We start from the raw sequence: 12627 nt of genomic DNA, 5'->3' as shown, positions 1-12627 counted from the left end.
GAGGACGGAGACAGGTAGAGAACCCATGAGCGGAGGGCTTGCTGTCAGGGGAGAGGACGGAGACAGGTAGAGAACCCATGAGCGGAGGGCTTGCTGTCAGGGAGAGGACGGGGAACAGGTAAAGAGCCCATGAGCGGAGGAGCTTGCTGTGAGGGGAGAGGACGGGGACAGGTAGAGAACCCATGAGCGGAGGGCTTGCTGTGAGGGGAGAGGCCGGGGAACAGGTAAAGAGCCCATGAGCGGAGGGCTTGCTGTCAGGGGAGAGGACGGAGACAGGTAAAGAGCACATGAGCGGAGGGCTTGCTGTGAGGGGAGAGGACGGAGACAGGTAGAGAACCCATGAGCGGAGGGCTTGCTGTCAGGGGAGAGGACGGAGACAGGTAGAGAACCCATGAGCGGAGGGCTTGCTGTCAGGGGAGAGGACGGAGACAGGTAAAGAGCACATGAGCGGAGGGCTTGCTGTGAGGGGAGAGGACGGAGACAGGTAGAGAACCCATGAGCGGAGGGCTTGCTGTGAGGGGAGAGGACGGAGACAGGTAAAGAGCCCATGAGCGGAGGGCTTGCTGTCAGGGGAGAGGCCGGGGAACAGGTAAAGAGCCCATGAGCGGAGGACTTGCTGTCAGGGGAGAGGACGGAGACAGGTAGAGAACCCATGAGCGGAGGGCTTGCTGTCAGGGGAGAGGATGGAGACAGGTAGAGAACCCATGAGCGGAGGGCTTGCTGTGAGGGGAGAGGACGGAGACAGGTAAAGACCCATGAGCGGAGGGCTTGCTGTCAGGGGAGGACGGGGAACAGGTAAAGAGCCCATGAGCGGAGGGCTTGCTGTCAGGGGAGAGGACGGAGACAGGTAGAGAACCCATGAGCGGAGGGCTTGCTGTCAGGGGAGAGGACGGAGACAGGTAAAGAGCACATGAGCGGAGGGCTTGCTGTGAGGGGAGAGGCCGGGGAACAGGTAAAGAGCCCATGAGCGGAGGACTTGCTGTGAGGGGAGAGGACGGAGACAGGTAGAGAACCCATGAGCGGAGGGCTTGCTGTGAGGGGAGAGGCCGGGGAACAGGTAAAGAGCCCATGAGCGGAGGGCTTGCTGTCAGGGGAGAGGCCGGGGAACAGGTAAAGAGCCCATGAGCGGAGGGCTTGCTGTCAGGGGAGAGGACGGAGACAGGTAGAGAACCCATGAGCGGAGGGCTTGCTGTCAGGGGAGAGGATGGAGACAGGTAGAGAACCCATGAGCGGAGGGCTTGCTGTCAGGGGAGAGGACGGAGACAGGTAAAGAGCCCATGAGCGGAGGGCTTGCTGTGAGGGGAGAGGATGGAGACAGGTAAGAACCCATGAGCGGAGGGCTTGCTGTGAGGGGAGAGGCCGGGGAACAGGTAAAGAGCCCATGAGCGGAGGGCTTGCTGTCAGGGAGGGGGGAACAGAGACAGGTAGAGAACCCAGGGGAGGCGGAGAACCCATGAGCGGAGGGCTTGCTGTGAGGGGAGAGGATGGAGACAGGTAAAGAACCCATGAGCGGAGGGCTTGCTGTGAGGGGAGAGGCCGGGAACAGGTAAAGAGCCCATGAGCGGAGGGCTTGCTGTCAGGGGAGAGGACGGAGACAGGTAAAGAACCCATGAGCGGAGGGCTTGCTGTCAGGGGAGAGGACGGAGACAGGTAGAGAACCCATGAGCGGAGGGCTTGCTGTCAGGGGGAGGATGGAGACAGGTAAAGAGCACATGAGCGGAGGGCTTGCTGTGAGGGGAGAACCGGGAACAGGTAAAGAGCCCATGAGCGGAGGACTTGCTGTCAGGGGAGAGGACGGAGACAGGTAGAGAACCCATGAGCGGAGGGCTTGCTGTCAGGGGAGAGGACGGGGAACAGGTAAAGAGCCCATGAGCGGAGGGCTTGCTGTCAGGGGAGAGGCCGGGAACAGGTAAAGAGCCCATGAGCGGAGGGCTTGCTGTCAGGGGAGAGGACGGAGACAGGTAGAGAACCCATGAGCGGAGGGCTTGCTGTCAGGGGTGAGGACGGAGAGGTAGGATGGAGACAGGTAAAGAGCACATGAGCGGAGGGCTTGCTGTGAGGGGAGAGGCCGGGGAACAGGTAAAGAGCCCATGAGCGGAGGGCTTGCTGTGAGGGGAGAGGACGGAGACAGGTAGAGAACCCATGAGCGGAGGGCTTGCTGTGAGGGGAGAGGACGGAGACAGGTAGAGAACCCATGAGCGGAGGGCTTGCTGTGAGGGGAGAGGATGGAACAGGTAAAGAGCCCATGAGCGGAGGGCTTGCTGTCAGGGGAGAGGATGGGAACAGGTAAAAGAGCCCATGAGCGGAGGGCTTGCTGTCAGGGGAGAGGACGGAGACAGGTAGAGAACCCATGAGCGGAGGGCTTGCTGTCAGGGAGAGGACGGAGACAGGTAAAGAGCCCATGAGCGGAGGGCTTGCTGTCAGGGGAGAGGATGGAGACAGGTAGAGAACCCATGAGCGGAGGGCTTGCTGTCAGGGGAGAGGACGGAGACAGGTAGAGAACCCATGAGCGGAGGGCTTGCTGTCAGGGGAGAGGACGGAGACAGGTAGAGAACCCATGAGCGGAGGGCTTGCTGTCTGGGGAGAGGACGGAGACAGGTAGAGAACCCATGAGCGGAGGGCTTGCTGTGAGGGGAGAGGATGGAGACAGGTAAAGAGCACATGAGCGGAGGGCTTGCTGTGAGGGGAGAGGCCGGGGAACAGGTAAAGAGCCCATGAGCGGAGGACTTGCTGTGAGGGGAGAGGACGGAGACAGGTAGAGAACCCATGAGCGGAGGGCTTGCTGTGAGGGGAGAGGCGGGGGAACAGGTAAAGAGCCCATGAGCGGAGGGCTTGCTGTCAGGGGAGAGGCCGGGGAACAGGTAAAGAGCCCATGAGCGGAGGGCTTGCTGTCAGGGGAGAGGACGGAGACAGGTAGAGAACCCATGAGCGGAGGGCTTGCTGTCAGGGGAGAGGACGGAGACAGGTAGAGAACCCATGAGCGGAGGGCTTGCTGTCAAGGGAGAGGACGGAGACAGGTAAAGAGCACATGAGCGGAGGGCTTGCTGTGAGGGGAGAGGCCGGGGAACAGGTAAAGAGCCCATGAGCGGAGGGCTTGCTGTGAGGGGAGAGGATGGAGACAGGTAGAGAACCCATGAGCGGAGGGCTTGCTGTCAGGGGAGAGGACGGAGACAGGTAAAGAGCCCATGAGCGAAGGGCTTGCTGTGAGGGGAGAGGCCGGGGAACAGGTAAAGAGCCCATGAGCGGAGGACTTGCTGTGAGGGGAGAGGACGGAGACAGGTAGAGAACCCATGAGCGAAGGGCTTGCTGTGAGGGGAGAGGCCGGGGAACAGGTAAAGAGCCCATGAGCGGAGGGCTTGCTGTCAGGGGAGAGGACGGAGACAGGTAAAGAGCCCATGAGCGAAGGGCTTGCTGTGAGGGGAGAGGCCGGGGAACAGGTAAAGAGCCCATGAGCGGACGACTTGCTGTGAGGGGAGAGGACGGAGACAGGTAGAGAACCCATGAGCGAAGGGCTTGCTGTGAGGGGAGAGGCCGGGGAACAGGTAAAGAGCCCATGAGCGGAGGGCTTGCTGTCAGAGGAGAGGACGGAGACAGGTAGCAAACCCATGAACAGGTAGAGAGCAGTAAACACTACAGCCAGGAAAGCCGGCAAACGGGTGGCGAGCAGGCATTTACCACAGCACTTTAATAAAAGATGTACGCAAAAGCATTGAACAGGGACTATGTGATTCTTATCAGAGTGCTGCAGTTTGTGTGTGTGTGTTTTTTATTTACGTCACCTTTATAATTAGAATTTAGCAATTAAACACTGGAGTGATAAATGTGCAGAAGATGAATGTGCAAGCAGAGATCCTGGGGTGCAAAGGAGCAAAAATTAAATTAAAATAACAGTATGGGGATGAGGTAGTTGGATGGGCTATTTACAGATGGGCTATGTACAGGTGCAGTGATCTGCTCTGACAGCTGGTGCTTAAAGTTAGTGAGGGAGATATGTCTCCAGCTTCAGTGACTTTTGCAATTCGTTCCGGTCATTGGCAGCAGAGAACTGAAAGGAAAGGCGGCCGAAGGAAATGTTGGCTTTGGGGGTGACCAGTGAAATATACCTGCTGGAGCGGTTGCTACGGGTGAGTGCTGCTATGGTGACCAGTGAGCTGAGATAAGGTGGGGCTTTACCCAGCAAAGACTTATAGATGACCTGGAGCCAATGGGTTTGGCGATGAATATGAAGCGAGGGCCAGCCAACCTGAGCATAGAGGTCGCAGTGTTAGGTAGTATATGGGGCTTTGGGGACAAAACGGATGGCACTTTGATAGCAAATTGGATGCAGTCTGAGTAGAGTGTTGGATGCTATTTTGTAAATGACATCGCCGAAGTCAAGGATCTGTGGGATAGTCAGTTTTACGAGGGTATGTTTGGCAGCATGAGTGAAGGATACTCTTGAGAAATAGAAGCCAGGTCTAGATTTAATTTTGAATTGGCGATGCTTAATGGGAGTCTGGAAGGAGAGTTTAAAGTCTAGCCAGACACCTAGGTATTTGTACTTGTCCACATATTCTAAGTCAGAACCGTCCAGAGTAGTGATGCTGGACAGCGGGCAGGGCATTTAAGAGCAGTTGGAGGCCACGGAAGGAGAGTTGTATGGCATTGAAGCTCGTCTGGAGTTTAGCTAACACAGTGTCCAAAGAAAGGCCAGAAGTATACAGAATTGTGTCGTCTGCGTGTACAGGTGGATCAGAATAACCAGCAGCAAGAGCGACATCATTGATGTATACAGAGAAAAGAGTCGGCCCGAGAATTGAACCCTGTGGCACCCCCATAGGGACTGCCAGAGGTCCGGACAACAGGCCCTCCAATTTGACCCACTGAACTCTATCAGAGAAGTAGTTGGTAAACCAGGCGGGGCAGTCATTTGAGAAACCAAGGTTGTTGAGTCTGCCGATAAGAATGTGGTGATTGACAGAGTCGAAAGCCTAGGCCAGCTCGACGAATACAGCTACATCTCAGGCAATACGAAAAAGAGGTTGAACAGGCTAGTAATAGGGGTTGCAACAATTTTGGCTGATAATTTTAGAAAGAGAGGGTCCAGATTGTCTAGCCCTGCTAATTTGTAGGGGTCCAGATTTTGCAGCTCTTTCAGTACATCAGTTATCTGGAGAAATGGGGGAGGCTTGGGCAAGTTGCTATGGGGGGTACAGGGCTGTTGACCAGGGTAGGGTTGGCCAGCTAAAAAGCATGGCCAGCCGTAGAAAAAGGCTTATTGAAATTCTCAATTATCATGGATTTATCGGTGGTGACAGTGTTTCCTAGCCTCAGTGCAGTGGACATCTGGGAGGAGGTGCTCTTATTCTCCATGGACTTTACAGTGTCCCAGAACCTTTTGGAGTTTGTGCTGCAGGATGCAAATTTCTGTTTGAAAATGCTAGCCTTTGCTTTCCTAACTGCCTGTGTATATTGGTTCCTAACTTCCCTGAAAAGTTGCATATCGCGGGGGCTATTTGATGCTAATGCAGTACGTCACAGGATGTTTTGTGCTGGTCAAGGCCAATAAGGTCTGGAGTGAACCATGGGCTATATCTGTTCCTGGTTCAACATTTTTTGAATGGGGCATGCTTATTTAAGATGGTGAGGAAGGCACTTTTAAAGAATAACCAGGCATCTTCTACTGATGGAATGAGGTCAATATCCTTCCAGGATACCCGGTTAGAAAGGCCTGCTCGCTGAAGAAAAGGCCTGCTCGCTGAAGTGTTTTAGGGAGCGTTTGACAGTGATGAGGGGTGGTCGTTTGACCGCAGACCCATTACAGACGCAAGCAATGAGGCAGTGTTCGCTGAGATCCTGGTTGAAGACAGCAGAGGTGTATTTGGAGGGCAGGTTGGTTAGGATAATATCTATGAGGGTACCTGTGTTTAGGGATTTGGGGTTGTTCCTGGTAGGTTCATTGATAATTTGTGTGAGATTGAGGGTATATCAAGCTTAGATTGTAGGATGGGAGGGGTGTTAAGCATGCCCCATTTTAGGTCACCTAGCAGCATGAGCTCAAATCAAATTTTATTTGTCACATACACATGGTTAGCAGATGTTAATGCGAGTGTAGCGAAATGCTTGTGCTTCTAGTTCCGACAATGCAGTGATAACCAACAAGTAATCTAACTAACAATTCCAAAACTACTGTTTTATACACAGTAGCTCTGAAGATAGACGGGGGGCAATCAATTCAAATATGGTGTCCAGGGCACAGCTGGGGGGAGAAGGTGGTCTATATCTAGCGGCAACGGTGAGAGACTTGTTTCTGGAAAGGTGGATTTTTAAAAGTAGAAGCTCAAGTTGTTTGGCACAGACCTGGATAGTAAGACAGAACTCTGCAGGCTAACTCCGCCCCCTTTGTCAGTTCTATCTTGTCAGAAAATGTTATAGTTAGGGATGAACATTTCAGGGTTTTTGGTGGCCTTCCTAAACCAGGATTCAGACACAGCTAGGACATCCGGGTTGGCAGAGTGTGCTAAAGCAGTGAATAAAACAAAACTTAGGGAGAACGCTTCTAATGCTAACATGCATGAAACCAAGGCTTTTACGGTTACAGAAGTCAACAAATGAGAGGGCCTGGGGAATGGGAGTGGAGCTAGGCACTGCAGGGCCTGGATGAACCTCTACATCACCAGAGAAGTATTTGGATAAGGGTACAGCTAAGGGCTATAAGAACTGGTCGTCTAGTACGTTCGGGACAGAGAGTAACAGGAGCAGGTTTCTGGGCGCCGTAGAATAGCTTCAATGCATAATGTACAGACAAAGGTATGGTAGGATGTGAATACAGTTGAGGTAAACCTAGGCATTGAGTGACGATGAGAGAGGTATTGTCTCTAGAGACATCAATTAAACCAGGTGAGGTCACAGCATGTGTGGGAGGTGGGACAAGAGGGTTAGCTGAGGCATATTGAGCAGGGCTGGAGGCTCCACAGTGAAATAAGACAATAATCACTAACCAAAACAGCAATGGACAAGGCATATTGGCATTAGGGCGAGGCATACATAGCCGAGTGATCATAGGGTCCAATGAGTAGCTGGACGAGCTGGAGACATGGCGATTCAGACAGCTAGTGGGCCGGGGCTAGCAGAAGGGCCTTAAGAGGGACGTCGCGATGGAAGAAGTCTGTTGTTGTAGCCCCCTCATGCGGTTACGTCGGCAGACCAGTCGTGATGGATCAGCAGGGGTCCGTGTAGTAAAAGGGTCCAGGCCAATTGGCAAAATAGGTATAGTAGCCCAAGAAATTGACTGATGGACCACTTCAGCTAACAGTCCGGTATGCTCTAGTCAGCTAGCGGGCCACGGCTAGCAGGCTGGCAGATGGGCATTCAGGGGACGTCAATAAAATTGGTCCAGGCCAATTGGCAAAATAGGCATTGTAGCCCAATGAGTGGCTGATGGTCCTCTTCAGCTAGCCGGGAGATGGGCCTAGCATAGGCTAGCTCCAGGCTAACTGGTGCTTGCTTCGGGACAAGGACGTTAGCCAGGAGAAGCCAATCGGATAGCAGCTAGCTAGCTACGATGATCCAGGTGACGAGGTTCAGAGCACATTGGATGAGGCAGGTTGCAGGAGAGTATGTTGAAGTTAAGAAAAATATAAAACAATATATGCAAAGAAAAAAGTTACATAAAGATATATACCCGGGACACGACAAGACGAAGACAAAAGATGTCAGACTGCTATGCCATCTTGGATATGTGTGTGTGTCTTGACTAATCAGATTCAAAGTAATCAAAGGTCAGGCTTGGTGCATGTCTACAGAAAGCAGAGCACTTTCCTTCCGTTTAGCAGACAGATAGACACAAGCAAACACTCTCTACAGTATGAGCCTACACCTAAACATAAGCGATCTGATATGCTGCATCAGTCTGATCAGCTGGGGGCCTATGTGCCTGGTCCCATCTGGCCAGGGAAACAAAGCGGTATAGCATAAGCCAATTTATTTCTGTTAAGAGAACATTTGAATATTCAAAACTTCTGTCGGCTAAGCTACCTAGACCTTTTTAATCCGACAATTTGTGACTGGAATTAATCAAAATGAACAAAATAGTGATGACATGTGCATTAACACAGTCTAGCCTGTGTAACATTTTAATTATAGGCTTACACAGGGTTATAATTTTAAAAGATTGGGAATGGGCGGTGCCCATCGCTGGGCCTACATGATGCAAACCTGTATATAGCAAGCATTGCCCTGTTAGTTATATTGTCCAATCACAGCTGTCTCTGTGTCTCCCCTGTTAGTCTAGTTTTAAAATAGAATACATATGAACAAATACAATGTTGCTGCAGTTTGACAGGGTTTTCAAATCAAATTAAATGTTATTAGTCACATGCGCCAAATACAACAAGTGTAGACCTTAGAGTGAAATGCTTACTTACGAGCCCCTAACCAACAATGCAGTTTTTAAAAAATACAGATAAATAGAAATAAAAGTAACAAGTAATTAAATAGCAGCAGTTCATCCTCCCTACAGGGCAATACATTTTTCCAGGAGTTAAAACTGTGTGACCCGATTAGAAAAACTCTCGTAATCATAGACCATTTAAAACAGTTTTTTTTGCAACTGATTAATCACTATATGATACCCTACACAGAAATGGACTTTAAAGTCTGAAAGGTACTTTCTCATTGGCCAAGTCAATAGTATTTTTTGGTTGCCTGAAAAAAATGGGAAAAATAGTTGTTTACACGCAGAACTTAAAAAAACATGCAGGAAATTATGTTTTACTGGCCTGCTACATCAGACACGCAACTTTTGCAGAGCATGAGCGCGCTGGCTCCACGAAAGGCATGCTCTACTCGAGCATAAAAATTATTATTTTCTATATGGTTCTATTTTCAACATTTCGACATGACGTGACACAATCGCACGGTAAAACAACGGCTTCACAAATGATTTTCAATGGAAGGAAAGTGGTGAGAAGCGGAGTGGGCAGGGACCGTTGAGCGATGCAAGTATGAGCAAGGGAGCTGAATAGGGCGGGACTAAAGTTCGGGAACATGAACTTTACGCAAATCTTCTCCGACATTGCTGCACGAGTAACCAATCAAAGCTCACCATAGCTTCCAACCCCCACTAGATTGGCTGACAATGGTTTCTGATACATAGCGAAGCTAGAACAGCTACGTGAGTTAGAGCTATATAGTGTATCTCAAATCAAACTTTATCACATGCGCAGAATACAACAAGTGCAGACCTTACCGTGAAATGCTTACTTACAAGCCCTTAACCAACAGTGCAGTTCAAGAAAGAGTTAAGAAAATATGTACCAAATAAACTAAAGTGAAACATTATAAAAAGTAACAATAAAGAGGCTATATAAAGGGGGTACCGGTACAATTTGTACATGGAGGTAGGGGTGAAGTGACTATGTATAGATAAATAGCAGCAGCAGCAGTGTACATGGAGGTAGGGGTGAAGTGACTATGTATAGATACAGTGTACATGGAGGTAGGGGTGAAGTGACTATGTATAGATAAATAGCAGCAGCAGCAGTGTACATGGAGGTAGGGGTGAAGTGACTATGTATAGATACATGGAGGTACATGGAGGTAGGGGTGAAGTGACTATGTATAGATAAATAGCAGCAGCAGAGTGTACATGGAGGTAGGGGGTGAAGTGACTATGTATAGCAGCAGCAGCAGTGTACATGGAGGTAGGGGTGAAGTGACTATGTATAGATAAATAGCAGCAGCAGCAGTGTACATGGAGGTAGGGGTGAAGTGACTATGTATAGATAAATAGCAGCAGCAGCAGTGTACATGGAGGTAGGGGTGAAGTGACTATGTATAGATAAATAGCAGCAGCAGCAGTGTACAGAACAAATAATCCTGTGGCCGTTTGATTAATTGTTCAGCAGTCTTAGGTTTTGGGGGTAGAAGCTGTTAAGGAGTCTTTTGGTCCTAGACATGGTGCTCCAGTACTGGTTGCTGTGCGGTATCAGAGAAAACAATCTATGACTTGAGTGACTGGAGTCTCTGACCATTTTTGGGGCCTTATTCTGACCCCGCCCGGTATAGAGGTCCTGAATGGCAGGAAGCTTGGCCCTAGTGATGTACTGGGCCGTACTCACTACCCTCTGTAGCACGTCACGGTCAGATGCCGAGCAGTTGCCATACCAGGCAATAGGATAAAGTGGCTCACGCTTTGCTAGCCGTGGCCAAAATGTACGCTTCTAGTGTAGCAGGTAAAAAATAAAAAATAAGTGACTTATTTTGTGACGCCTCTATTGGAACTCTTTGTAGTTTATTTGTTTAAATCCCCTGCCTAATGGGACAACCACAGAGCAGGCAATCCTTAAGGTCCCTGCTACAACTTGGTTCAGGAGTTTTACCTGGTTACTATCAGGAGAAAGAAAGTGTCCCCACCTCTGAGTACAGGACGGACGGACGAGAATGTTAGTGGATCCTCTAGCGAGCCTCCATGCAGAGGCTGCTGCTGCCACCATGCCAGCCCGTCAGAAGCCTCTGACTCTGCCTTGCTAATGTTGGCTGGGTAATAAGGGAGATGGAGCTGACAAGCAGACAGACAGCACAGTGATCTAGCTTAGAGCCAACACCCTGAGATGACCGTGCTGCAGACAGAACAGAGTAGAGGTGGACTAGTGGAGGATATCAATCTCCCTAGCATTTCACACTAGGACGTACAGTACTGTGTCAATCCCACTGGATTAAACACCAAACTATAACGCCTAACTACAACAAACTAAGCCTATAAATTTTTACTATGCCTGAGTGGCGCAGTGGTTTAAGGCACTGCATCTCAGTGCAAGAGGTGTCACTACAGTCCCTGGTTCGAATCCAGGCTAGATCTTATCCGGCCCATAGGACGGCGCACAATTGGCTCAGCAGTGTTCGGGTTTGGCCGTCATTGTAAATAAGAATTTGTTCTTAACTGACTTGCCTAGTTAACTACAGGTTAAATAAATAAAAAATTACATCATGTAGAAAATCCTTTGCAGGGAAAGAAAACAGTCTGACATATTTCTCAAAGTAGATCTTGTGCTTTTAGAGTCTGACACAAACATAAATCAACATGTTTTACATAAAGATAGCATTTTTAATTTCAGCTTGTCATCCTATGGTAAAATAGGAAAGGACATGGGAAAATAGTCTCCAGCTAATCTTATTTTGACAGACACTGGCACACACATATACAGTATTGGGAATGATAAAGTAGGACTAATCGGATCCTTGTGTTTTTAAACCCCATAGAGAACCTCTCTGTCCGGGTGAAAGGTTGCTTGGAGGAATGGGAACAGGAAAGGAAAAAACAACACGAGCTCAGCATTATCGCAGGGTCCCACCCTCTAAGGACACAGAACGGCGGGTGGAAAGCACTGGTTAAACCATTTGTTTAATCCTGACATCAAGTCTGTCATCGGCCATGTTCCAGTCATGAGCTTCAAGCTCCAGTTGAGTCCAGCGCCTCAGAAGACGTTGAATAATGTTGAGAATGAGTTGAAGAAACAGGAAAAACACACTTCTTGATTTTAATCATTTGCATTCAAAAGGTCACTAAGCACAGGGTTGTTGTGCTATGCTATGTCACTCGTGGGGGAGGAAACGTCGTCATTGTTTGAACGCTTGAGGCTAATCGACTCACGCTTGAGTAGTGTACAATATATGTAGGGCAGCTCAGTTCAGAAGAAGGCTGTTCATGTCAAGGAAATTGCATGAATAGCAACGTTAGTAGGAATTATGTGGTTGTAGGAAAACCTCCACAAAAAGTGCTTTTCCGGGGCATTGTGTTTAGAGGCTATATAAAATAATGATAATTCCAATTGAACAATCCATGAGAATAGCATAGTATGTGCAATTTCCTGGACAGTTACTCAACATGGAATGTATAACAAAATATGTCACCTTATTGGGCAAATAGTTATTTGCCTCGGCTTGTAATATATCTCAAAATAAAGTAGGGCTATAGGCTACAACAAAACAAAATGTAGCTTAAACAATGTAAGGGATGGATTTAATGTTGGCAACACATCCAGTTTGGAAAAAAGCAGAGTTATCATCACACATGATCTGAAGACAACCCGACATAAGAACTGCTTTTGAATGAGTGAATGCACATATAGTTCATGTTAGATAAAAGGTATTTTAGCAACAGTCCAGATTGTTTAATTACCTTGAAAAAAACGTAAACTTTACTCCGACTGTGATCCGAATCAATTCACCACTTTATTTCCACAATCCAGGAAGGGAGGACGTAAAAAAAAGAGAACAGAATAGGCGCGTTTTAGAGCAGACTGATAGCGGGTAAAACAAGTGGCATATAGTTTCTGCGCCATGTCGATGAATGGAGTATAGTAAAGAATTCCAAAGAGAGGTTTCCCGTGTCAGGAAGACGTCTTCAGCAATTAACTGTTGTGCGTAAAATAACTTTCATTTAAACTGTAATTAAATATAACCGTTTGAATGCATGTTATAGATCAGAATGAATCACGACAAACTCAACGTACCTCTCTACCCTTTGCTGCAATGTATCGTCTTGACTCCTTCCCAGTCTAACTCCCTGTCTCTCCTTCCTGCATTCTGAAACTTGACTTTCAGCGTTGGTGGTTAGAAACCTAAAATCCCGGAAGATATGGAACG

The 12627-nt window shown here is 48.8% G+C and overlaps 1 protein-coding gene across 5 annotated transcripts in view; it reads right to left on the bottom strand.

The window, feature by feature from the left end:
* sytl4 (synaptotagmin-like 4) overlaps positions 1-12627 on the bottom strand; it is a 27587-nt gene extending 14960 nt beyond the window's left edge. For 2 of the 5 annotated variants that reach the window (XM_029659641.2, XM_029659645.2), the window contains exon 1: positions 12161-12487. The gene's annotated coding sequence lies outside the window, so the exon portion shown is untranslated. The other 3 variants (XM_029659642.2, XM_029659644.2, XM_029659646.2) reach the window with 3 other exon arrangements.

This window comes from Oncorhynchus nerka, linkage group LG5 (genome assembly GCF_034236695.1).
Source record: "Oncorhynchus nerka isolate Pitt River linkage group LG5, Oner_Uvic_2.0, whole genome shotgun sequence".
NCBI classification, from domain to species: Eukaryota; Metazoa; Chordata; class Actinopteri; order Salmoniformes; family Salmonidae; genus Oncorhynchus; species Oncorhynchus nerka.
This window is presented reverse-complemented; position numbering and strand designations above follow the sequence as displayed.